The 27,999-nt window shown below is 41.1% G+C and overlaps 1 protein-coding gene across 1 annotated transcript in view; it reads right to left on the bottom strand.

The window, feature by feature from the left end:
* Nucleotides 1-27,999, bottom strand: part of LOC100647190 (transcription factor Sox-19b) — a 133,234-nt gene that overhangs the window by 70,404 nt on the left and 34,831 nt on the right. The window lies entirely within an intron of this gene.

The following is a 27,999-nucleotide window of genomic DNA, read 5'->3' on the forward strand; positions in this document are numbered from 1 at the left end:
TCCGGTGGTCCGTCGTCGACCTCGGAAAGCAGCTACGTTGCTCTCAGTGGCCGAAGACGCATCTCATTTTTCATCGTCGACCGAGAAAATGCTAGGCGACAATGACGTCTCGTTAATTCACGTTACGCGGAATGGAATAATGTCGACGGAATAGTGTCGACGACCGTCTAGCTGGAATCTCATTATCGATAGTGCCGCTTATTACGTGTCTCCGAACGCCTTTCAATCATCGTGAAATTGCATCCTCGGAAACTGTTACGATTCCTTTGATCGAGTCGTCGCCGACCATTCTTCGTCAATTTATATGAAGAAAAGAGCAAAGTGTATTTGGTATATTTGACAGAATTGTAGCGGGATAAATTTTCATGGTGAATGTGGGACTAGTTTTTAAATCCTTAATCCTATCAACGGAGAGAAATAAAATTTGTTGAAATATTATAAGAAGATATTTTTCATATTTTCGAAACAAGAAAATAAATTATCCAAAAAAGTATATCTATTCATCAGAGAAGTATACGTGATTACTTGCTTCTCTAGTGAAATATATCTATTATTAAGAATACCAAAAGGAATAAAGAAATACACATTTGTCACTAAATCCAACCGCGCTTCCAGCTTTTCATACCATCCTTATCCACAGAAAACCGATTTCCTAAAAAATTAAACAAACTTTGGCCCCTCACGGACGAGCCCGAGTCAATCAGGATGAATTATTCGAAGCATTCTAAAGGCACGAAGACCCTTACACGTATCTCTGTCTCTCTTTACTTTTCTTTCTCTATAAACGTATCTGTACGCTTTTCTCTAAGTGTGTATGTAGGTACTGTACGATTGTGTACGTGTGTGTCAGAGAGTTTAACGCTCGGCGCACGGGTCATACAATGCCGTGTATGGACACTATGGGTATTGTGCGAAGCGAGAGCGAATGAATATGCGCGCACGATGCATCAAAGAGTTAAGACTCAATGGCGGACCACACAGACCCCGGAATTGAGAGGACAGTCGGCTTAACGGTTAACGTATTATTATACGGATGCACGTTATAGCCGGCCATCGGAACGGTTATCATTGTCTATGATCCTTTTCCGTGGTAAAGAGAGGCCGGACGCGTACCTGACCTTTGCTCCTGAGGGGAATGCTTCAAGATACCAACCGCGTGATTCGATAATTAAACCGTGCTACCATCTGTTTGAAACGCATTGTGCCACTCGAAAGTGCGAGTTTCGAGCTTTATTGTCTCTTTTCAACGATTCCCCCGCGCGAAAGGGGTGATCGTACGAATTTCTTTGGAAATAGAGAAATATCGTTTCTCTTTGTGTGTCGCGCTTCTGAAGAAGTTGATAGATTAGTTATTTTTATACTTTATTTGTGTACAGTGGCTCACAAAAGTATTTAGACGTTTGTACCATTTGACACCTTTCATGAATATATTATGACCGTTGTACGGAACGTTTTGAAATTTCATTGTAACGTCTAATGACACTTGACTGTCATGTGATCATATCGGTAGATTTTGAAACTAAACTAAACAGATCACAGAGATATTTAAACAATCAAATATCTATTATCAACGAGCATTAATATTCAATAAGATCATATATAACGTCTATCATCTGCTTAAGATTGTTATTGATACTGTATACTAATTGTTTACTAAATATAGATTTGCAATAAATATCTCTATAAGAATATAATTCCTATATACATTTCCGGATCGATTTCAAATTTTACCAATGTGATCATATCGATCAATTGTTATTATAATGCATGAAAAATGCTTTATATAACACACGCAATAGATAAAATTGTCTACAAGTGTCCAGATACTTTCACGAGCTGCTGTACTTTGATATTATTTTGTATTAATTCCACAATGGCCGGTGCTTATCTTTAAGTCCATTCAGAAAGCATTACACGTCCGTTCCTGTGTATAGGAATATTGTTCTATAGGAGTTTCTGTGTACTGGTTGCGCTACGTTATCTATCTATGGAGAAGGAATTAGATTGGAGCGAATTAAGTCGATAATACCGTTTCGCGATATTCATGTTTCTCTGAATAGGATATTCGATATTATATATTTAAAAAAATATCTATAAATAAACGAAGTAGGCCGCTGTGTTTCTGCACGTGTGTTTCCTTGTTACACAGGACGTTTATACTAAAAGGAAGAGAGGAGACACAAAATATTTTTCTGTCCATTTATTGACTTCTTAAAATGCTTGCACGAGTTGGTTCGACCACTTCGATGATCCTGCTCGTTACATTCTTACCTCAATACCTTTTTCCTCTGATTCTTCGTATATGTTCGATCGAAGAAAGGGAATGTTTACGTAGTCTGGCGCAGGACATCGAGTCCCGCTTTATCGTTTTCTTTTACCATTCTCGGCCGTCGAGGGTGGAACACTGTTATTATAATGGCATCAAGAGGGACGAGCAACAACAGAGTGACCGGTAGCTCACTGATTCCTCTGTCGAACTGTCGGAATTGTATGGTTTAACCCACCATAGATCCGAACAAGTTGACTGTAGTATATACAGGAAACGAGACCCAAGTTTTGAGTATATTATCCCTTTAATTCATTGTAGCATTTACCTTAATGCTTCGATACATATATCTACACCATTTATATTAAATTTTTTAAATTTTTTCAATATTTACATTAATCGGCTCGACTTTCCCTGTACGTTATGTTACTAGTTCATCGTAATATTTATTTAACAATTTTTTGCTCCATCACTATATCACAATATTCGTTATATATTCTTTTTCACAAATTTCATAATTTCTCTATAAATTTTCAACAATTATATTGATCCTTACATTAATCGACTCAAGCTTTGCTTAAAAATTGTCTACTATCTGAATCATTCTTCCACAATATCCATCCAATTCAAATTTTTGACACAAGTATGCATCTATCTCTCTATTAACCGCGACATTTATTTTAACTACACCTACTTCACGTATTAATCAAAAATTCCACTAAGAACCTTCTCTATAAATTAACAAAAGAATATTCCTGCTACCCTCCTCTTAATACCTGTATCGCTTCTGCACAATCAAAAAGAAAGAAATAGGTGAGGCAACGAATCTTATCGCGAGGATTCATCAAGGATTTTCCAAATTGAGTTTTCCAGCTGGTTAAACAATCTCGATATCAAGCTCGACAGTGCGTACGACTCGGTACACAAGGTTGCATGGGAGCCAGAGGGTTGGAAGGGCCGCGAGAGCTCGGCCAGCCCTCCGTGGCCGTGGCCCAGCAGGGGAACGCAGGCACCAGGCTGTCTGCCTCGAAACACGGTCCAGCCGTAACCATCTCTGGGCGTTCACGTGTCCGTGGACACCCATATACACCCATCGTGAAGAGAGGTGAGAGTGGAGGCACCTACCTCGACGAGCGTCGACGGTCTGCGTGCCGGTGTAAAAATAGAAAAGCCAACGCGGGAACCCGTCCAACTACATATTACTTCGGACATCGGAATGCACAGCCCTGTGACCGGTGCACGTAGGAACGCGCGTGTGTTTTACGCCCTCCTGCTCGACCATGGTCCACCTTCAGAATGTTTCTTTTTACTCTTTGTATCTTTATATTATTATTTTTTCTTACGTTCTCTTCTCTGTCATATACGACGTGAATAGCGGATGAGAGAAAGAGGAGGATTGTAACGAAAGCAAAACGGTAGCGATTGATTCGTATTTGGGCCTGGGATCATGGTGGGCGAACAAGTGGAACGCGGGATTAGGCGACCAGCTAAGTGGATTCGAGGCGCGTTGAGGGTTTTCGCTTGGCGGGATTTTCGACGGTTTCTTGGAAGGGTTACCGAGGACTCGGGTGTTAAATTGATAGAGTTTGATTATTTGAATCAAGGTATATCGCATCGTATTAATTTCGGACCAATCTGTGATTTGGCATAATTATTTCTTGCGCTGATTTCATCGATAAGAAAAAGCAAGAAAATAAAAAATCTTAGATATTTGTAAATTAATACACAGTAAGATTATTTTTTCTTGTCGAAAGCGGAGTTATAATTTCGCAAAGTTTCAACATTGTATGATAAAAATGTTCATGGTGTAAAGGATTAAATACATCGTAAAACGTAAAAAAGTGGAACCAAATCCGAACTAACGATTTTTAATCAGCCAACGCGAGAACTATTGGCAATATCAATACCCATCGAGCGCTCCTTGGGCCGAAGATCTTTATTCAGTTCTGTAGAGTCTGTCGGCGAATAACGAGAGAAGAGAGCCGCATGGGGACGAGGGTCAGACCGTTTCAGAGCTTAGAGGGCCAAGAGGGAACTCTATTTTCATCTTCATTTGGCGGACGTGGCGTACGTTTCAAAAATTGCCGACCAGGGCCATAAATGGCGCAGTAAAAATCGGGTCCGCGCATTCGCCGCGGCTTAATGGCTGATTCAGCAGGATCTCGTTTGTCGTCCATTATGGACGCGAGCCGATCGACAGTATTTTTCGGGGTAGCATTGTATGGAATTCTTCACGCCTGCCAATCGGCCTCGCCGATGGGCCTTGAGTCGCATGCACGCGTAACATCCGCGAACCTAACCGTAATCCTAAACCGAGACTCGAAGAAAGAGGACGAAGAAAGATGGAGAAAGAAAAGAAATAAACTGTATCGTTGCACGAGGGATGCGCCGATTATACGGCTCCCGAGAAGAAGAAAAGCGAGTGGAACCGTATCTTTGGTATTCAAGCGAGCTGCTCGAGCGCGAGATATTAGATGTTTTGGAAACATAACGTGGAAGGGTGAGAGCGGGAAGTTACCTTTCTGATCCTCCGCTTGTCTATGGACCAGTCTACTTCGATGATCCCGGGGGATGAAAAAAGAAAAGAAGATTCGAGATATGTATATACATCGAAAGATCACGCGTGAGCGAAGCCTAAAGTGAGCCCCATCGTAGATCGCCATCTGGCTCCTGGTCTAGAAGGAACCACGCTTCGATAGTCGCGATATTCTTGCGAACTATCCTCCTGAAGAATCCTAGCTTTTCTCCGCTGTCCGGCAAAAAACGCTGATCTCTTTGTAGCCGGATTTGTAATTAAAATCTAACCTGATCTTCTTATTCTTCCGTCTCCTTTCTTCCTTTTTTCCGATGTATCTAGATCCAAGTGGATCCTCGGGGTCAGTTGCTGGATTGTGAACCACGGTTATAGTGACCCCTCGGGTCTCTTCAGGTACTTGAGGCACTCGATGAGTTTTTTGATACACTCGAGGACTATCTCGAGTAGCAAATTTGCATCTTTCGTTCTTAGAAGAATATTAGGGCGATATATACTATATAAGTTTTTTAAAAGAATATTAGGGTGATACATATTATATAGATCTTTTAAAAGAATATTAGGGCGATCTAACAATAACTCATATACAAAAGTATAAAATTACAAAAAAAGTGCAAGAAGGCATAAATCTGACAAGATAAAGACTCAACATCCGAGTACCCTAAATCTATCTACGATCAAAGATCATAGAAGCCATTAGGTATTATTTTCATCTTAGACGTCGAAATTCTCACGGTGGCCAGGACGAAATATCCTCCACTAGGATATGATAGGATTATCTCAGTCGAATTAATTCGCTACATTCGATTGTGAACAATTTTTATACGAGCTACATTTGTTAGTTTACATTTGTTGTTACGAGTTACAGTTGGACAGGATCGTTTGAAAAGTTTGCTCGTTTTTCATATTTTTTCTTGTTGGATCCTAAACTGCACGATATTTTCCTGTTCTTTCGTTGTTACGTTACAAAATAACAATGTCTCATAGAACACAACAAATTTGATCATTCGGTGCAAACTTTAAGATAGAGTTGTAAGACGGTGAAGCTTAACTGACCTAAATAACTCTACTATATCATAAGAAGCCATATTCTGGAGGAAGTATAATATTTAATAGGTTCATGGACTAGTTTGATTCACAAATAGGAGGTTCGGGAGGCGCGATGGAAGCGCCGTAGGTAGCTGATGAGCCGGTACAATGTATCGGGTAGATGTTATCTGGCTTTGATCGTAGGAAGGGTACATCCAACCCCTTCCTCGAGTCTGGTAACGAGCCAAACAACCCCTCGTCCGTGTCCTTTTCCATTCCAATCAGTTTCAAAAGGAAGTATACGCGGTTGCAAGCGGCCCTCCTTTGGTTTCCAAGCGTTGCCACTCTCGTGGGATCTATGGTCCACTGGCCTCGATCTCGCCTCTTCCTCTTCATCTTCTCTTTTTTTACGAAGCCCTTCTGATTCAAGAAAGTATCATGTATCGATGGCAAAAAATGGCGTATTCATATACAGATTGTTACATCGAGGATGTGTCCTCTTCACGTGCACCACGGACGCTTCTTCGTCGTTCGAGCGTTTGCACCGTTCGGAAACTCTCGCGCGGCGGCTCGAGCGTGAAAGCGTTGCTAGGCGAGCGTAGGACGCTCGAAAGGATTAACGGCCCAGGGACCAGCTAATAACGAACTCGAGAGCCACGTATCTTCTGGATGGTGGAGCTTCTTCCGTTCGAGCGTAAATGGGTGTACTTTATGGGATGTGCAAGTGGTTGCGCGAGATTTCGAGTGGGGTCATTGAATTTGGGACCGATTGATTTTAAATACATACGTAGCTATATAACCCTTATATCCCATTTTCACGCCTTTGGAAATTGGAATTTTCTATAGATGGTATGGAAATTGAATTGTAGACCTCGCGAAGTTTGGAAATTAAAATTCTATATGGGTAGAGTAAAAAATTCTGGCCTAATTATCTTTTGGAAGGAGGGCAAATTTGTAAAGGTTTCGAATATAGACCTTGTTAAAAAAAATTATTAATTGAAATTTCATATAAGAATTCTAGAAATTGAAACATGATCCAGCTGCAAAGTACCCGAGACTTTCGATCGGCTTGAAAATCATCGCGAAACGTTAGATCATCGCACTAGCGATCTCAACGTTCATTGGGTTAGAATAATCCTAAAAAATAAGAGACTAGAGCGCGACGAACGTTGTGGAGATTTCTTTCTGGACTCTCCGATCGGATCAGATGAGATCGCGATACTGTCTTCCTTAGACGAGAAACCAGCCATTGTCTGGCTTATCTTACGAAGGTGTCCCACACGAGTGAAATCATCCACGAAACAAAAGGGGCGACAGGGTGTCAGGAATGGTGGAGATCGTTCAGAGAGAAGGTAGAGAGAGAGAGAGAGAGAGAAGGAGAATAAAGGGAGAAGGTTAGAGACAGTCAAGGCACAATGCCAGGTATCCACGGGGACGTGGCATAAATATATAATACATTTATGTGGCGGCGTTTCTTTTCAAAGTGTTCCGCGACAGTCTTTTATTTTCGACCTTTGAGCTACGCTAGGAGGCCCATTGAGAGAATGGAAAAGGACAGATCGGCCGAGGATCGATGTATCTTTCATCCATGGCGATCGATTTGTGCGTAGATCGCATTGTTTGCTCGACAGCTCCACACGAGGCTTAGGAACGATCCTCCTTCTATTTCCATTCCGTATCGCCCGCTACCAAGATTACGATTCAATGGCATTTATTCAATGAAAGCGACGTTCACAATGGACGACTTAATATAAATAAAGCAGCTCCGCGAAGTGAAATGCGTTTGATACGCGTTTAGGTCGGATCACGCGTCCATGACGCGTCCTAAAGGTGCGTGTAGCTTGATCGTAATTGGATAATAGTATTCAGTGATCGATCAAGATACTTTAGCAATTTCGTTTTGTTCGTTCTTTTATGCAAGAATGACGAAAAAAGAAAACATAGTCTAATCGTTATTTTTCTTTTCTTTTCGATTTATGAAATCGATCGTGTGTGGCTTCTTAAGAATTCGAATATTCCACGGACAAAACGCGCCCTTTATCCACTCCAATCCTTACCAGGATAGAAAAAACAGCATTTCACGCGTCGTTCCGAAACAACTGGAAGGCAGGTGTCGAAATGTCAAAAAACTTGAAACTCGAACGAGCACGAAACGAAGAAAGCGGTTCGTTCTTCGTATTCGTGGCGGATGCGGGAAAAATAGGGGCGTGGTATTGCTACCTCGCGAAGTACGCGTGCTTTTTTTCCTTGCGAATTCTTGCTGTTCCGGTGTCGACATTATGAAGTAATTGGTGGAACGACTGGTTGCGGGAATTCTTGAAGAAAGGCTAGTTGAAGCACCGCCTCGCATCAAAATTGCCCTCCATCCGTGAATTCCGCAAGCTCGGTTAATGTCCCTGTTTTTTTGCAAACATGTCCTGCCATCTACGGATGTAATAACTTTTTAAACGATCCTCTTATCCGAAGGATAAGGGTAAGCCGATTAAGGCCACCTGTTCGTTTCTTCCCTTTTTTTGTTTTCTTCTTGGTTGACAAACTTGCAAGCGAGATCAAAATGTGGTTGGAAAGAAAAAGAAATGGTTCAGGTTGTTGCTTCTTGTTGGGTTCTATTGCAGAAATCTAACTTTCAGAATTATGTATTTCTTAAAGTTATACTTTTCTTCCGTCAGAGAATTAACCGAAATATGCATGCATTCTTTTTAGGGTACTTTTCAGATTGAACTTTTGCATTACTTTTAGTCATTTCCCAAAAAATAGCCATACTATTCGTGGAACATTTAAAACTGATATTGAAATTTATGGCAGCGATATATTTTATTATTTAGACGATGCAATTTTCTGTTTTATGAACGTGTACTATCCCTAAATGGAGAAACAGATAAAAAGTTACACAACCAAAAGCAAGACTCGAAACTTTGCATTGTCACAAAATAGAGTTCAACAATTCCTCCTCTTTTTCTTTCCTCGCAAAGATTAATAAACTTCCCTTCGCAGCACTCGACAAAACTACCATCTAACTAGTATTCGGTTCAGTCTACTCTCCTAGAGTCAGGCTCAAGTACCTCGTGGTCCGAACTCGTTCCCTTCATCATCCACGAGTAACTTATCATCTCTCGAAACTATGTTCGTACACACGTGCATATACGCGGAGAGCAGGGAAAGGGTGTCAGAAACATTCTACGACGAGTATAGAGGAGGTAACAGGAGAAATCGTAGTTTCGTTTGTTGCTTGGCGGGTTTACCACGATCGTTGCGGTTCCTTCTTGGCCGAAGGAGCAGGAGCTGATGTCCTTGGGGGACTCCCCGCTGGCAGCATACGTAAACCGTGGCTCAGGATGGAAACGGCGAGAACGAAAAGAGAGACAGAATGCGAGCAAAAGGGTGTTTGTCTAAACTAGCTTTCGAAAGAGGCGTTGCGATGGGCTCGAATCTCGTATACCTCCCACGAGGCACGAATTGTTTATCGGCAATAGCCGTAGAAGACCTCGACCCTCGTTCGTGTAATTTTATTACATTGCTCCTTCGAGTTCATAATCGCTATGCTTAAACGAAGCGAAGAAAACAGAATCTTTATAACAATTGACTTTTTCGCCTCGACGAAGGAGAACGTACTAAATGTCATTGCTTGGAAAAAAACAATAATCCTTCGGTATTGTTTATTATATTTATTCTTGAAGGTACAGTACGTCTTGAGTAGGGTACCCGGTATTATCTAACGGAACTAGCTGATATTTAGGAGCCATAGAGGCAAGAAGTTTCACTTTAAACCTTGTATTTGTGAAGGATTTATGATTATTTCCTTTTGTCTAGGGCATCTGTCAACAGAGTGGACGCGTACAGGATTTTGCGAAATATAATTCATCACGTTGGATATAACAAACAGAAAGTTTTCATCTCAAAATTTATACACGAAGACACGAAGATATTTTAACTAGCAAATACGATCGATACTTCAAGTTTTCGGTCTGGACCTGACGAGGGGTGAAACAGCGTGTTCGTCGCTGGTCGAACGATCACGAACTAATGTCACTTATCGCGGTTCGCCCAGAGACCTCGTTTTCTCCTCCCTCGATTGGCTTTCAGCCCTAACCAACAATTTGCGGACCCTTCGAAAACTGGCCGACCGCGAATCGCCCGGTCGAACCGTGAATAAGAACGTATGCTGCGTGCACTTACCCCCTTGACTTTATGGGGACACATATGCGTTGGGCTTAAATGTTTGTCCGAGGGTTGTGGTTATAGTACCTCGAAAAGTAGACGAACACATCTTTTGTGACTGCGCTGTTACAATCATTAACGTTTGAAATTGAGATTTCAGATGACACAATTTTTTATTTTACGAACGTCCACTATCTGCAAATGGAAGAATGGATGACAGCATCTTTTGTAGCCATATTATCATAACTGTGAATGTTTGAGACGGGAAGCATGTCCCTATAAAATGGGGAATTGAAATTTAAATTTTTGGGGATGTTATGAAATATGATATACATTGTTATTTAAACAATAGGTTGTAATATATGAAATGTTTGAGTCTCTATAATTCTATTAAAGAGTTAAAATTATGTATGAAAGAGAGAGAGAGAGAGAGATAGAGAGAGAATTCTAAGATGCTTTGAAATAACATACAATGACAAGAATATTTTTCGAAAAAAATATGTAGAAAATTGCTACAATAGAATCGACTATTCGATATGTGACAGTCTAATATAATTTTCTATAAGTATTCAGTATTTCTAGTTATACTTTTCATTACTTTACATTACTTTTAAGACAAATTCCGTATAATAAGTTTCCATTGGGAAGATGGATCAGGTCCAGTTGCTTTCGAGTTGCCATAGGAGAGTTTCTAGCTGTTCCGGACTCACGTTGACCTGTCCACGTTGAACAATGGCCGATTCAGCGTTGCGAATACTGAAAATGTTGGTCCATTGTCCACGCGGTCATACAAAGGAAAAACCTACGAATGGCATAGGAAGTACGGTTACCAGCGGCGTTTCTCACAAACGACGCACCGTTTGTGGGAAACTTGCGAACCACTCTTCCTGATTTTCCTGTTCCTGGATTTCGTCTTCCGTGAAGAGTTTCTCAATGAATTCTCTTATTTTCCGAAACATTGTCAAACTCTACATTTCTACATCATCTAAAATCTACGAATTCTAAAGAATGAACTTTTCTTTATATCTTTTTACTCCTACAAATACATTCAAATCCTAACATACATTTTCAAACAAATACCTTCGAACAAAAATACCAATAATGAGGGTAATTAAAGTTAAAACAATTATACTATAATAAATATGTAAATTCATATTCCAACATACATTTTCAAACAAATACCTTCATACAAAAATATCAATAATGAGGGTAATTAAAGCTAAAACAATTATGCTATAATAAATATGTATAGTAAATAATTCTGAAAAATTTTTTTAATTGAGGATGCAACTGTATGAGCGTAAAAAAGTTTCTGGTTTTCGTATAATACAATATAATAGATAAAAATATAAGAAAATATAAAAAATATAGAAAGTATTTCTAAAACCAAATATTATAAAAAGTGTTTTACAGGCTATTAGAGGAAGTGTTTTCAAACAGATCGTAGATAGCGATCGAAGCAATCCTTTCGGAATGCAGGAGGAATAGAAAAATAAAAACCTAGTGTTCATTGATAGTTCTGGTCGAGGTGTCGGAGCGGTGGGAAATGGCGGGAATAAAGGGGATCCCTGAGACGTGTTGGGGGTGGAGTCGTTCTCGACGGGGTGCCAGGAATTTTTAAGATGGCCTTCGTTACGTTTCCTTTTCTTTGAGCGGAAAGCGTTTTCGAGAAGAGTGGGAGGCTGTCTCGACCAGACAGACTGGCACCAGCATTCTACATAGGCGTAGACTATTCAAGTTTTTCATCCTGGCCATCCTTTTCGATATTCTTCTCTTTCGCCATTCTAGCGATACAGAGTGAAAGTGTCGACTCCCCTTGATTCTCGTCTCCAGGGAATTGGTCGGAGCCAAAAGCATTAACCCTTTCATGCAGAACATTATGCTCCTGCTTGTTTAATATTTGTTGACTAGCTTTTCTCTTAAATCTATTGATTATTAACGACGTTCTGTTAGGAGCTTCTGTGTGTATTGTTTCAGGCTTGTTGTTTTAGGAATTAATTTTAATAGTATTAACTTTCACGAGTGAAATATCTGAAGGAATTTTCAGGAAGTAGTACTTTTCAACGAATATCCTACTACCTAACTTTCGACGTACCAGCTTTCACTCGTAAAAAGAACCCAAATTAAAAAAAATTGTCTTACTTTTAGTAGCGTCTTCGGCATAAATTGCCGCAGTAAAAGCTATTGTACAAACAGAACCCAACTTTCGAAATACTCTTCGCTAAATTTCTCAGGAGAAAATCCAACCCAAGGAAATTTCTCTCGACATTTCAACTTAACCTAAATTTAATCGAGCATCTCGAATCTTCGGCATTCCGTGGAAAGAGACACATATATGTATCCACTACCGCCTATCGATTAAGCCAACGAAGACACGGGATCGAAACTGGCGGCACACCCATGAACGCATCCGTGGCAACAATAGGTTAACACACAGGGGCCAGTGGCGCAACTCGCGTAATGTAATTATGGTACACGAAGCACGGAAGGTAGTCACTGCCATAATGGGCAATTGTCCCTGGCGAATGGTGCCACAATGGCGGATTTCATTGCCGTTAACAACTGACTGTCCAAATACATCGTGCAGCCCGCGCCAGGACAATGAACGACCGCTGTCCGGATCAGGTTCTCTTTAAACCACGGACGTTGTTTATCAGCATCGCCTGGACGATGGTCCTCTTCAATTCCTCTCCCTCCTTTCACCTCTATATTTCACCTCACTCTATTTTCCCTTGCGCTCATCTTCCCGCGATTCTAGTTTATTTTTTCTCTTTCCACGCTACTACCCTATCCATTCGCGTTCTTCTACGAACGTTCAACGAACAACCCCTTGACAAGCCTTCAGATTTGTACGAGGATTATGTTGACCTTCTGCTCGAATCTATTGCCTCCAAGGGGACGACAGGTTCTAGCGTCGAGAAGCGGCGCTGGGACTTTGGGAATTCGAATGATCCAGCACCCGGTCCATCGTGTATACCTGATCCTATCTCCCAAGATATTATCTTTTTATATTTTATATCGATGTTATCTCAAAGGATGTTATATTATTGGTATTATAGAGCGAGGTGTTTCGATGCATACGAATATCTCTGATTTATCAGTTTTTTTTGTGAATTATTTTGAAACGATATTAGCTTCTACGAATATACACCGTCGACCATAAGTGACTAGGATTTAACATCTTATATATTACATAATATCAAACATATAATGCGCGTGGAATAACAAATTTATAATAAAGTAATATTTATAAGAAAGTAAAATCCCTTCTCTCGCGTCCTGACAAAATTCCCACACTCCAACGATCGATCACTTTTCCTCTAGTCGCAAAAATCGTCGAAGACTTCCAAACACGAAGACAAGCTGTCTCATAGCCAATCGGCCGAGCTGTTTACTCAGGATATCTTCGTTTCTAAGAAAACTGGATGGGTCTCTTTACTCAGCCAGCCAGCCTAAACAACGTCACTATACTTTCCGTTTCTTACCTATAAAACTATCCAGAACCTCCCAATTGTTATCACGTTGTGGTCGATGTAAAAGAATGTGCATGAGGAACGAGATATGTCATGTTTGAATATCGTGTTGTCGTGTTATATCGTTTACCTCCTACTTGTATAAGAATGAAACATTTTAGGGTGGTTTTGTAGCTACGAAACACAGTGTATAACGACCACCGTAGACACCGTAGTCTGTTTGGAAATTCATTACTACCAGATTTCCCGGTGGTTGAACTCGTCCTGTGTTAGAGTCTTCTTCACAGAACTCGTTCGCGCCCTCGAGCCGACACTTATACTCCCATTAAAAGAATCCTCGTTTATTACGGCGCTCACTTTGCGAACTTAATGGCCGGCGTGCCTACCGGTCACACGCGAGGAGACAAAGAGATACAGAGAGCGAAAGATGAAAGAGAGAAGAACTGTCTCTGTGTCGAGGGACACGATCACGAGGCCTGCTTGACCGATCGGACGAGTTTTTAGTTGAAAATAATCGGCGGTCACCCCATGCTCGTGCCTAGTTTGCGATCTGTAAAGGACAGTGGAATGATTTGTGAGGGCCGACAGATGTTGGCCTTACCTCGTACAGATATTCCATCCCTTGTTCCATCGGACTCATCCTGTGTGTTGCAGAGCGGTGGCTCTCTCGAAAACTTATGCCCGCTCAATTGAGCGTAAAGAATGCACGCAAACATTACTGTGTAAGGTATTCTAGGTCCCTGCCTATCTGCGGCTGTCTTCTCCCTTTCCTTTCTGCGGAATATTCAGGGCAAATAATAATTTATTCGCAACAAAAGAACGTATACGACCCGTATGGAGGAGCTCCTGTAAACAGGATGTTCACAAACATGACGGATGTAAACTGCAGCCTGTGTATCTCAAGTAAGCAACGAGACGTGGATCCTTGTTAGGTAATTTTCGAGAGCATTGTGCGCCATCTTCCTGCCGGTATTACCGCGATCGATCGTTTTCTTGTGTTTTTTTCTCCGTCGGAATTTGGATGGAACATAGAATAATGTTCGTTGTAGACTTTCCATCGTTGATTATTTTGCAAACCAATTTTTTCATCGCAACAAGGTACATTAAAACGATGATATACGCAAAAACTACCAAATTATACGATATATTATATCGAGATACGATTCTTTAATTAATTGGAACGACGAATATAGTATTATAAACCTAAGTATCTACCATATTTGATCTCGAATTTTTATCTTTAAAAACTGCCTATCTTGACGATACAATAAAATTATCCTTTGACCATAAACTACCACAGTAATGCGTGAGTAGAATTTAATTAATCACAAGAATCAATCCAACGATTTGCATCGCCATTCTGGCACGAAGGTAAAGCAATTTTCGACTTGCCAAATAAACGTCTATAAAAATCTGATTCTACAGGGGCGCGTTTCTTGCCGTGATGTTAATTAAAAATTTTGAAGTCACGCTTTTAATTAAAACTCGAACGATCGGAGCGAAGACAGGCGAGAATGGTCGTTCGCTCGTGAAAACTTCACTTGATGCCGGATCGATCTACGTTCCATCCCCTGTTCCGTCTATTTTTCACCAAAGAGCTGGCGATCATTCGCCAAAAAACGAGAAGCGGATCGTAACACTTGGCGCGTACACGCGCGCGACGATACGCCGCGATCGCGAAGAAAACAAAACGAAGATCCTCGATTCTACGCGAACCCGTGTCGAACAGAATTTAATTACGCATTAAACGCGTCCTCTCTTACCCCCTTTTTCACCCCCGTCTGTTTCGTTCTGTCTCTATTTTCCTGGCTGGCTGGCCTGAAGCCGCCTTACACAGAGGCGGCCGCACCGGTGGAACTTCACAAGAGGCACAGGTACTCGACTTTCAATGACTGCCCCCGGATCCATTGTACCCGATTTCAAAGGATATAATTACGCTCACCTATGCCACGCTCGAATATCGCGAGCTTTTGTTCAGCCGTGCGAATTATCCTCGGCTCGATCGCTTCGATTCCCGATAAGACTCACTGTTCCATCTACGATCCATTTTTATTCCTTTCGTTGTACGTAGTTTCGTGAGCTCCGACACGAGGGGGCGGTTGTTAGTTGGTTGGAAGCAAGTTGATTAAACCCCTTTACATATATAACAGGTACAATACACGTATAACAGATGGAAACGATGTGCACATACATAACGAGATTATAAAATCCGAGTAACTAAAGTTTACGATTTTTGACAAAAGCTTAAGTAGGATGACCAACCGATCTATGCACAACTAGGGTCATACACGTCACATAGGTATTTGCGTCAGTTTGTTGAAATCAATTTTTATCATTGTCAGCAGTTCAACGATGAGCCACAAAATCGGAGCTTCCAACGTATAAAAGTGAGATAAGTTTTATATAATAAGTACTACAAATATGCAAAATTGTTAATAGAATTTCGTCGTAAATAGTTAATCTGCATCCTGTCTCCTTCCTTCGAAACCGAAGTTCGTCTAACGTTAACAAGATCCGTGAGATGAGTTTTGTTCATAGATCTACAAATATCGATTGTCATGGAGTCAGCGTTTTGAGGTGTTGAAAGGTACAAAGTGAACTTTGTTCGCGAGACCTACATTATGCAATTAGCAAGCTTTCATCCGACACTGGTGGAGTCGATGCTAGTGAAGCTACAATGGCTTTATCGTCGCTTCTATTCGTCAACCAGGTTCCAATAACGAGCGAATAATTTCAAGAACAATTTTATCAAACCACGAATCGTACCACCTATTTCTTACGATTCTTTCGTCACTGATTACTATGACGGTGAGAATAAAATGAAAGAGGTCTGCGAAAAGATCAGTATCGTTGAAGCTCTTTTCCTTTATTCCTTTCTCACTGGCCAAATTTCACGTGTGTGCTCCATTGTCCCGGTAAATAAGGGTATTGTTATATCATTTAAATAGAAGGGCGCCGAATACGTTAATGACTCGCGAGAAGGCTCTGTGAAATCGAGCATATTGCACGTTATTTCATTATTCGGCGAGGAGGAGGGAGAGACGAGGAACGTAAGATCGAGAAGTCGAGTGGTAGCAGGCGCTCCGGCTCGGTTAATAGAAATCGAGAACAGCTTTGTCCATTTGTACGGTCCTGGCTCTCCGAGGAACTCGGCCATTGTACGAGGAGTCGAGTTTGTTCTACTCTATTCGCGTCTCAGATCAAGATCTTAATAACATTTTTCTGTGCCCGGTTTTAATCCCAAGTCGATCGACCTTTTCTGTTTCGACGTTCGTGTTATGGGGCTGTTGGTCACGTTCAAGAAACAATGGCGAAAGTACGCGACAATGAGAGGGAATATTTCTGCTGCGTCTTGTGACTAGATATGTAATATGATATTAAAATAAAGAATGATTTAATATGAGTTGACTTAGCAATATTTTACGACTCGTAGATTGTTCCTCCAACCCTTATTTCTCATATTAATTATAATATTTCAACTGTACTAAATGGAAGAAGAATTTTTAAATAACAGTCTTCCAAATACTCGCCGGTCCTATACACTTACATCGCGAATGTTTGTGTATTTATTAAAATTTTAAATGTATATAAATATATAGATTAATGTGCAGTAATGTAAGTATCAAATATTCAAAGCAAAGCAATCGTTAGAACATTTATACGATTAAAGATTTCTCCAATTCTGTAGTTTAATCATACAGTGTCGTTTCATTTTCCGCCTCTGATAATTTCATAAATCAAATTTTAGTTTCATCTTTAAACAGCGATCCACGTCTGAAAATTGCCCAACTTTCCATAACCGCAGTTCAATCTAACGAGACCACAAGCGCGAGAAGATGGGACGCAAATTAGCTGGTCTTTCAGTCCACCCTTCCATCCAGCGTGTCTTCGATGCGACGTGCGAGAAGAAAGAAATATAAGAAGATTGCTCGTAAATAACGGGGTGTTTATACGAAATTGCGCTTCTTGGAAGCCTCCCCCATTCTTCTGGGTTTCCATCGAAATTTACGAGCAGCCCGTTTTGAACGAAGACACCGTGCAACGAAGAATAGCAAACGACGATGAAACCGAGTCATATTAGCGTTCTTCGAAGAGACCAGTCACCGTTTATGTAGTGAACATCAACTAGCATCGTGCTATTGTTAGAAACGACGAATGGATTCGAGATCGAGTGTGACACGTGATTCACGATGCCCACGCACACACGTGATAGGAAACACTCGCCGAAGAAAAAAGAGCGAGCTATTTCCTCGAGGAAACACGTGCGTGAGCTTCGTAGAGACGGAACCTCTAGTGTTGAAACTTGAAATTCGAGGATTCGGAGCATAGGAATTGCTCGATGACAAACGCAATGTCATCGATAAATTGAGAAACTCGGAAACTTATTTTGAAGAATTACGATCACTTTGGAAAATTATAAAGTATGAATTGAAAAAATTGGAAATGAAATTCTTTTGGCGAGTTATGGTTATCTTGGCAAATATTCTTTGGCAAATATTCTTATAATAAAAAACAGAGAATATCGTAAATTGAATTACTTTATAGTATTATAGCGATTTTGGAAAATTTCAGCGATGATGATTTTACAATGAAAATGGATTGTCATTGAAAATTAAATTGATTATCAGGATTAATTTCTCCTTTATCATTTGATAGCCAATTGCGTTTCTTAACTATTTGATAATATCAATAGAAATTCAGAAGAACGCGAAATTTCGCTTTCAACCTTCGCAATCTCGAAGAAGTCTTCGCCATTTAATTTTAATAGGAGCGGAGTCCGTAAATCACGGCTTTCTGATTTCGACGAGAATATATAACCATATTCCTCACTCCTACGTCTAAAAAAAAATAAATTACCCGCGTTCTCGAACAATACATTCCCACGTAAAAATGATAAAAGTGACCAAGCGTTAATCTCCATAAATAACGAAATAATACGGTCAATTTAAAATTCCGGAAACAGTGAAATCATTCACCGTGAGGCTGGAAACGATGCAGGAGCGGAGGCGAGCCGGTGCACACGCGGCGAAAGTCCGCCCGGCCAGACTGTTTGGCACCATCGAACAATGCTAGCGCCCCATGGGCCCTACGGTATGGGGTCCCATAAAGATTCTCGGAACGGGCCGAATTCCTCGGCTTTCCCAGAATAGTAGGCGCGCGGCTATCTTTCATTCTATTCGACCGGTGGTCGACTCGGCTTAAAAACGTGACCGCGGTTCCAAAACGTTATTTTGACTCCCACCAATGGCCGAGATTATGTAGCATTTTGGAAGCGGACAAAAGTGAAAGGGCGCGATACTTTGTCACGACATATGATGTGATCGGTGTGCAGGTGACGTTTTTGATCGTACGAATCGCTTGTTGCACGATGGACGGCCTATTAGTAGATTTTTTATTTGCGGATTCAGAGAGTAGAAAAGGCAAATGTGATTAATTAGGATTGTGCCTTTTTATTAGGAACCGTGTACACCCGCCACTTAATTTACGCGGTGTTTCCACGTGGATTCGTTTTACGTGAATAAAAGTCGCGTGAATCAAATCTGTCGGTATAAAAGAAAAAATATGATGCTTAGCACAACGTAATGTATTTTTATCCTTAGCTCATACAGCACTGGCGCCTTTCAACATCGCGGAATAAGTTTCTGTGTATAGTTGTTACTTTTTAAGCTTCTAGGAAAATATATTCTCTGTGTGCGTAAATTAAATTGTGTTACAATTTACCGCGTAAGAAAGAGATTCGTCCAAGAAATGTGTATTCGTAACTAGAGAACGAGTTAGTGTTAGTTGAAAGTGTAGATATTATACTTTCTTTGTTGCATAATTTCACTAGTAGTGCTAGTATTAATTACGTGCAGTACAAGTGTTGTATAAAAATTATAAAAATTTTGAATGGTTTAAGAAAATAATTAAACAGACTAGTTAGAACAGTGATTAATTAAAATCCAAGATATCTTAAATAGAGTTAAATGTACATAACTCATCGTTTCTATTCTCTTAATTGTATTATGCGATATAAGAATAAGTACACATAGTATGTAAAGCATCGTAATGATTTTAGATTGATTAAACGATGCAGTTGATTCTGGTAAACGTAGAAATTGTGAAGATCGGCGAGGGAACGGTTCGTTGTGGCTCGTGCTCGCGGAATTCCACACCTAATAAAACAGAACGGATGAGGTGGGTCGAGGCCGTGCGATTGTTCACGGGACACTAGAGACAAAACCGCGTCGTTGCAGCGTTTTCGATTGAAATCGATTACCGGACGTCCCTGTTGCCGGCACAGTTCTACTAAAGGTGAATAATCGCTTCCTTCCGCATCGTTTTTCAATCAACGATATCAAACGAAATCAATCTTAAGTATTCAAACTAAAAGATTCAAGAATGAATTCGTTATGTTCTCTTATCCCGTGTTAAAACATTTAATAGCAATTTCAGAATAACCCTTCAAATATATAATAAAAAAATGTCTAGAAACATTGTAAAAGACTGAATCGTACGAATTACGAAGTTGAAATGATAAACGATATAGGCGAAGAAAAAGAAAAATAGAAAATAAAAAACGATTAGCAGAATTTTACAAGAACGTTAATTTAACGTGATACGCTGTAATAATATAACGTAATCACGAGTATTTATTATTCTGGAGAATCTATTAAAAATTTCTAAAGCTGTAAAACTGGTACACGATCAAAGTCTATGGCGTTCAAATTATGATAAATGACGAAAGTATCGAAATTAACGAAATACGTTTCTTTCCTGTTGGAAATCTCCGCTTCGGCTACTTACATCATTTACCATTTCAACTGGTTGATTCTATTAAATATCGAGGCAACGCGGTTATTCCGCTTTCTAAAGCTAGAAAAGCAACAACGCTACCGACATCAGTAAGCGTAAATTCGGAGGCCGAAAGTATTCGGTGAAGGCCGAGATTAAAGAAAGGAAAGAACGAAAGGAGCATAGTGTCGGAGCCAATGTTTTTGTTATATCTGCCAACTCATTGGCCGCTCGTGGGAACGTCTTTGTAATGGGCAAACGTGGCCCACAATGTGTGAATTAAAAGAGAAGCCAGAAGCACCGGCTGTTTTTTCTTCTGGCACTGGCTGCGTGTAGAACGCGGACTATATTTTTGTTTTCGGAATGATTTGCGCGCAGTCACTTCCTGCCGATACGTTCGAAATTACATCGATTCACCGTCGACCGGACTGTATTGTCCGCCGACGCCTTTTGTCCGACATTTCGTTGCCATTGTCTGGTCAGTGTTGGATGCGGGGGCCTCGAAAAGATATATTCGTTAAATGTTAATCGTTTGCGTGCTACGGATGCAGATCGGCTGGCTACTTACTCGCCTGTGTAATTTTCTTTGCTTCTTTTTAGCATGTTCGATAAACTATGAATAAGAAAATTCAACTGCTGCAATATAGTAAAGTAGAGTTATATATACGAGTCACCTAAGCTTCAAATTAAATCTTGGTCTTTAATGGAATAACGAAAGAATGAGAAACTATACTACTTCGGACCTAGTAAGAAAAGATCCAAATACCAAATATGACGATGAGTTCAGAAAGACCTAGAACGAGAAGTTAAGCTAATCGTGAAGTTATGAAGTTAAATCGTAGATCACAGAGATAATGAAATCGCTAAATTACAGAGCCAAAATTGAATGAGTGAGAAGGCCTAGGGAACTAGGAAACTAATTAATATCAAATAACGAAAAAATCTTTTCACATCCTAGAGATCTATAGGAATGTTAAATTAAAAGGAACCAGGAAACTAGAGATGTTATAGAAAACCTCTCGGCGGGTTGCTAAACCATCGATCCAACTTTACCACCTCTACGCTAGCTCGTGCTGGTTCGCGAGGCGATTACTCGCGATGGAAAGCGTGGTTGTCCTGGGGCTGGGGCAACGAAGTCGCTTAGAAATGCAACGAAATCGTCGGGCGAACGAGCTGCACGGTGATCGACTCACCACGGGTGGGCCGAGCGAGCTGCGGCCGAGCCGAGAAAAAGAAAAGCGACCGGCGGCCAGCCTCCGAGGAAGAAACGAGAAAAAAGGGCAACAACAACAACGGCAGCGAGCATTACTCGGCCGGACGCCCACGGGATTGTTCCAGTATTATGCACCTTGGCAGGTGAGCCTTTGTGCCGAATGGCACGTCATTTCTGTTACGACCAACCGATTCGACGAGTAATTGAATTCTCTTTTTCGACGTGGCTACGAAAAATCGGCTGCCGGGATACGCCACCGATTCCCCGCCGCGGAATTGACCAGTCGAGAGTTTTCGTCCCTTCGCCTCCTCTTGCTCAAAGACTGACGAGAGGATCATTAATTTTATTTTCGCCGAATGAACATGTTGATGGTGCTTGACCGCGCGTCTCGCGTCGTACTCTCGTCTGCATATTATTATCGAAGCTTTTCTCTGAGTGAATAGACACTGTTTTTCTGGAAGGAATTGATTTTTATTTGGACAACTCGTCGATTATTTGTGATTATATTTGAAGGATTAACGGGAGGAGTGATCGAGATGAGTACAGCGAAAGGACATGGACGGTATTATGAAGTGGCGTAAGAAATCATCGTAGACAGTCGTACAAGTACTACAGATTACAATAAAAAATAAAGTCCAACGAACAAAAAGCAGGATTAAATATCACAGATATCCGTGCAGATAAATCAACCATTGTCTTCGTGAAATGAAAGCAAGCTTCGTTTAACGTTGAGTCCAAATAAATTCACACACAAAGCACATTCAGCATACTGTTATAAGGGCAGTATTATACAAGTAGTTAGAAAAGTATTTACGTCAAAAAATCATAGGAATACCATAGCTTACGATAACAAATTTTATCAAACAATTAGATCCAAGTTATCAATTAATATACTTGAAACTATTTCTAATGAAAACTTCATCGAGCAGGACGAAGCACGAACGAACTTTCCCAGTTGTCTATACAGGAACGCGTGACGAGGATTGCACGGAAAAAAATGAATGGAGTCTATCGCGTTTCACAGGTGAAACGAAACAATAGAAGCTGATGGTGTTTGATGGATACGACCCCGCGTGACCCGACTAATAAGCCGTGCGAATATAAAGAACGATGATCGAGGACTACCACTGGGTCGGCGTGGCCGTTGTGCAAGCGAGAATAACGAGAAGACAATTGACACAGAGTCCCGATCATCATTTTTCCTCGTGGGTGATTGACAAAATAATTACGTTGTCTGCACGGACAATTAATGAACATTAGAACGTGAACGCATCCTTCGTGACGGTGTGTGCTTCTCCTTTCTTGTCAAACACGATTGATATATGCTCGCACACGAGAAATGTCAGCGTTCGCGTGTATATGCACGACGAAGAGAATAATCGAAAGAAGCCTCGACAGGCCTGAAGACAGTTACACAGGTATGGTAACCAGTTTTCGCGGCAGAGATTCTTCGTGGACCATCAGTAAGGTGTAACAAATGAGCGTATCTCTGTGCTACGATTTTGTTTCCGATTATTATTTGAGACGAGTATCTTTATTCAGGCATTCGAGTATTGGTACATAAAAGCCTGGGTTGATCGTTGGTAGAGTTCAGATTGAAATCAAGACTCGAATGTTCCATTAGTCAAGATGAAATCGAAAGTTTGATAGGCATTAGGTCGTCCAACGAGATCATGTTGCCTGTTTTTTTGTTACTTAGAAGATTATGGTTTCGGTACCATTGCTATTTCTCTAAACCTGTTCATCTAGGTAGACAAGATCATGTTACGCTATTTCATTTCTGAATTATATTTCATTATATCTAACTGATCTAACCAGAATTAATTTGTCTTTTGTAATTCTATGGCCGTAGAAGATTCTGATGACTCGGCTAAGAAGTTAAATACCAATGGACTTCTATTATCAGAACGTAAAAACACAAGTCCTACGTCGAAAGCAATCAAGTGATACAGTATGTACCAACCATCTGATCCATCGTCGGACGAACAGACCTCAATACCATCGTTGCTACCTTATATTACACGGATAATAAAGATAAATTTCTCTTCAATTTCTATCTGACTGTATAGATGCGAGCTCGCGACCGATTTGATCCGAGTAGATGCACTGATTTCCGACACGGTGGGGAGCAAAACAAAATTTTAGAAAATTCCCGATCTCAAACGTCGGCTATCGGCTCGCGATTCTATCGGTTCATCCCGACGTGATGTCGCATCCTGCGGCTGCATTTTGCAATATTATCTCCAAGTGCGAGAGCGCATCGATCCGTTCCCTCATTCTCTCCCTTTCTCTCGCCTCCTCCCTTTGCCCTTCTGTTCTGTCTCTCTCTCTCTCACTCTCTCTCCGTCTCTCTCGTACTGCTTGGCCGTGTAGCGTTGCCTCGTAGAATCGTGGCTTCGTACCTTAACCATTCAATCTTTGAATCACAATAACAGCGCCGTGATGTATAGCAGCGCGACTCGGCATTAACATAGGATCCAAATATGTAATCCCAGACATCGCTGGCGGCCATCTGATATGTTCATTATATATTATACCGCGAGAGAGCGTGTACCTCATGCACCGCCGCCGCGGAACAAGTAGGTGCACCCCTCCTTCTTGTATGCACCACGGTGCAACGCGTCTAGTTAGATGCATTTCAGGTGCGCACACGTGCACACGAATGCCGGCTCGAGCCGCGCTCTACTCGTCGTACTTTCAGCGCGCAATAATAAAGGGAAAAGCTGTGCACGAGCACACGGGCGCGGGTGAAAGGGAAAGGGATTAATTATTGCCGCGTCCCCGGTGAAATTTGCAAATTAAATAGCACCAGAGACCAGTATTTTCTTTATGGGTCGATCTTTAAAAATGTCGCGGCCACACGGTGCTTTGATTACGGGCGATTGATCTCAAGCTTTTCGGTGGAAATATTTGACATATCGAGGAAGGAAGAATGATCGTGCATGGTAAAAATTTTAAATTTTAATTTTCCAATGCAATGATACCGTAGAAAGGGTTTGATGGAGAATAGTAGATAGTTACGTGTATCGAGGGATATATAAAAATTGATAAGGGAACTAATTATTGCCATGTTCTCACTTTCCGAGTCGACCGTGTCTTTCTAATCGCAAGAAAAATCAAACGTCTCGCAAGGGATGAATTCTTCAGCTTGGCGAGTAAAAATTCAGTAAAAATATAAAGAACACAACCGCAAACTGTTTAGCGACGCGGCATCAAACCATAAACAATTTCAATATCAGAAACAGCGTGCAGGATCTAACGAGAAAATACAAGTCCCGGTCATAAAGGATCACAGAACTCTTTGTATGGAAATCAGACATGATTTTTGGCAGAATTTATTTTAACATTACGCGTCAGCCATTTTCCGTGCGGTCTTCCTTACAGGGGGAGAAGAGAAAAATAAAAATGACAGAAGGATGAAATTGTGGTGCATCGAAGGGACTTTCATCGAGCGGCAGATCATCGAGTGTGGGCGCGAAATCGATCGCCCCACGTCCCCTTTTATTATTAAATCTGTTTCATCGTCGAAATAGTAGGCGCGAGAGTTGCACTTTAGACATCTCTCGAGATCGTAGGATAAGGGGCTCGCGTTGGGACCGCGCCACTAGATTTCCATCGACCGATCGGCGAACGGCTCGCGAAAAAATCAACAGCCTCTGGAATGCTTTTAAAATGCTAAAATGACCGGTGGTGAGCGATTCACCGTCAAGGACACACCTTCGTTTTAGCCGAGGAAGCGCCTCACTGGACGAGGAAATCAAACGTTTGCGTATATACCTTCGCGTCATTTAACTATCTCGCGTTGGAAGACGTAACAATGTCCCGATGTTGATTTAAATGTGCTTTAAAATCTTTGCCAGCCTCTTCCTCGACCTTTTTTTAACAAAAGTAGATACAGGAAAGGATGGATAAAAAATACGAAGATAAATATCGCAAATTCGGAATTTGTACGATCCTTGTAGCGACTATATTTACATATATTTCATTATCATTGTGCAAATCCTGTGTAATTCTTTTAATATCTATTTTTTTTCTGTAATTCATCTTTCCTTCGTAAATGTGAAATAGAACCGCTTAAATAAATAATTTAAACAGAACAAACGCTTGGAAATCTAGTTCCTTAAAGCAAGTGGGGAAGATCGGTATAAAGGCACAATGTTGAATATTATTGTAAATTATAAACGTTTCAAACTACCTAGCCGCCTCCGCCTTCTCGACAAATCACGAAACTGTGAACCTAGCATGCAGCAACAAGAGAATACCTACTATTTCAAACGAGTTTTACATCGTATCTATTGCTCAACTCGGAGACACCATTCGTTCCTTGATCTAGCTCTCGAAGAGGGGCCTCTCGAAGCCCTTATTTCACACAGGTGGCATATACATATTTGTATTCGGTAAAAGCTCCTTCCGTGCACCTTTCTTTCTCTTCCTCTCTTCGGGAGATAGAGCCTGTTCTGTCGGGAAGCATCATACGCCCACCTCGTGTTAGATAGGATCTTTTCAGCGGCGAACAGCAGCAGCAGCAGCGGTACAGGGGCGAGCCACCCGGTGCGAAGCTCCACGGCCATCATCCATTTCGCCGGAATAAAAGTTTCACGGCGCGCGAGACCGTTTTGTTGAACCGTCTCCGAGGTGTCGGCAGACAATATGACATGCTGCCACTTCCCCTACACCATGTGATTACGTAATACCGCAAACGACGTGGAATTATGGAAGAAATATTAATTCGTAGCGATTTAAGATTTTATTAAATTTGTAGCGTGGTTAGATCAATTGCTGGCGTGTCATGTACATCATGACGTATGGTAGGATATGTCAGTTGATATAATGGGAGAAGTGGGGAGAGCTAGAATTGTTACAAGAGTAGCAAGGAGTCCATCTATTCACGTTTGAGTAATACTTACTAGTAGAGAAATATTAAATATGGAAATATTAAATATAAATTCATCGGGAATTATGTTCTATTTAGTAGAAATACTACCTTTATCAATCAATGTGTGTTTGTTTGATTCTATGGCATATAAAAACAATATAAATTAATTCCTATTTCTAGATATTAACAAGTAGAGAAATGGTAAGATTATATATAAATTCTAACTTTAAATAACTGATTGAATGACAAGCCATTGTGCGCTAAAAGAATCTACGAATAAAATTCTATTTACAGTAACCATAGAATCGCGAATGATATTTAATTTTTGCATAAACATAAAAACTAACCACAGAATCAAAGAGAGCGAGTTACTCCTAAGAGAAGAAAGCAAAAAAGACACGGAAATACATTGTGGTGACTTTATCGCAAGATCGACGATCATCCAGGTTGTCCAGGCTACGATCCTCTGTCTCCGACAATGGGTACCAATCAGTGAAAAGCATGAAGTCAAGTCGCCTCTAATTGTGCAACCTGGACAATAGCGAAAATGACATGGGCGTGAGCTTCACTTAAACCATGGTCGGGCCTCGGTGGCGTCTAATGGGTTTTGTATTTCGTCGATTAACGTTTGCGAATGACATTCATAGCCCTCTGTTCCTGGTCACCCCGAGATGTCCTCGTGCTCTGCAACCGAGGAATATTCATGGCCAGAAGCCCTGTCGTTGGGGTCCGAAGTTGCGGTGCTCCACGTTATATTCACCGAAACAAAGTGATGCGTTCTCCCTGAGAAATCGAGAGAGACAGACTAAAGGGTAAAGACGATAAGCTCGAGAGGGATGGAGATTACGATAGAGAAGCCAGGACGCTCCTACCAGAGATACCACCGAGAAACTGGTTTCATCCCTCTTTTCCCTTCTGGTTCTTCTTTGCTTTTTTTTCTCTTTTCCCTCTTTCCTTTGGCCTTCCTTTTTCCTGCGTTCCAGCGAAGCCAATGGGTTACCTTTGGAAACTCGAAAGGCCAAAAACGAGGGGGTCTGCGGCGGAACCGAAATTTACAATGAGAATTGAGTTTCATAACCGGGCCACGCGGGCACAATGAGACGAAATTGCGTTACAACGAGGGTCCGGATTTATTATATCGTCGGTCCACGTGGTGGTGGGTTTCGCACCGGCGGAACATGTGTTTCCTTGGTTGTCGCGGCTCAGGGAATAATTACCCTTCGCCGCGGTGCTGCACGCAGCGCCTTACATCGAAAGGGAAGTGGAAGGAAAAGGCTGGCGGCAACGAGCAAGGGTATCGATAATGGCCCCATAATTTCGGGACGCCGACGTCTATCGCGTCACGCCCCGTACGCGGGGAAAAGGACCGCTGGAGAACCGTTTTGATTTCGGGGACGTTGCTTGATACGTCCTTGTTACGTAACATTTCTTCGTTCGTTACTCTTTTACGATCGAGTAGAAAATTGAAATTCTACGTTTTTAACGCGACAAATAGCAAAAATCGATGGAGCAAATCACTTTGATCAAAAGCTAAATAATGTAAGAATCCTTTTAATCACATAACGTATACAACGTGTACAAACGTGGCATAAGACGAACGTCTACGATGATCAACTCCACTTTTTACTAATTTCTTAATTTTATTATACCAGTACGTGAAAGACAAAGTACAAATAT

The sequence above is a fragment of the Bombus terrestris genome, chromosome 11 (assembly GCF_910591885.1).
Source record: "Bombus terrestris chromosome 11, iyBomTerr1.2, whole genome shotgun sequence".
Classification (NCBI taxonomy): domain Eukaryota; kingdom Metazoa; phylum Arthropoda; class Insecta; order Hymenoptera; family Apidae; genus Bombus; species Bombus terrestris.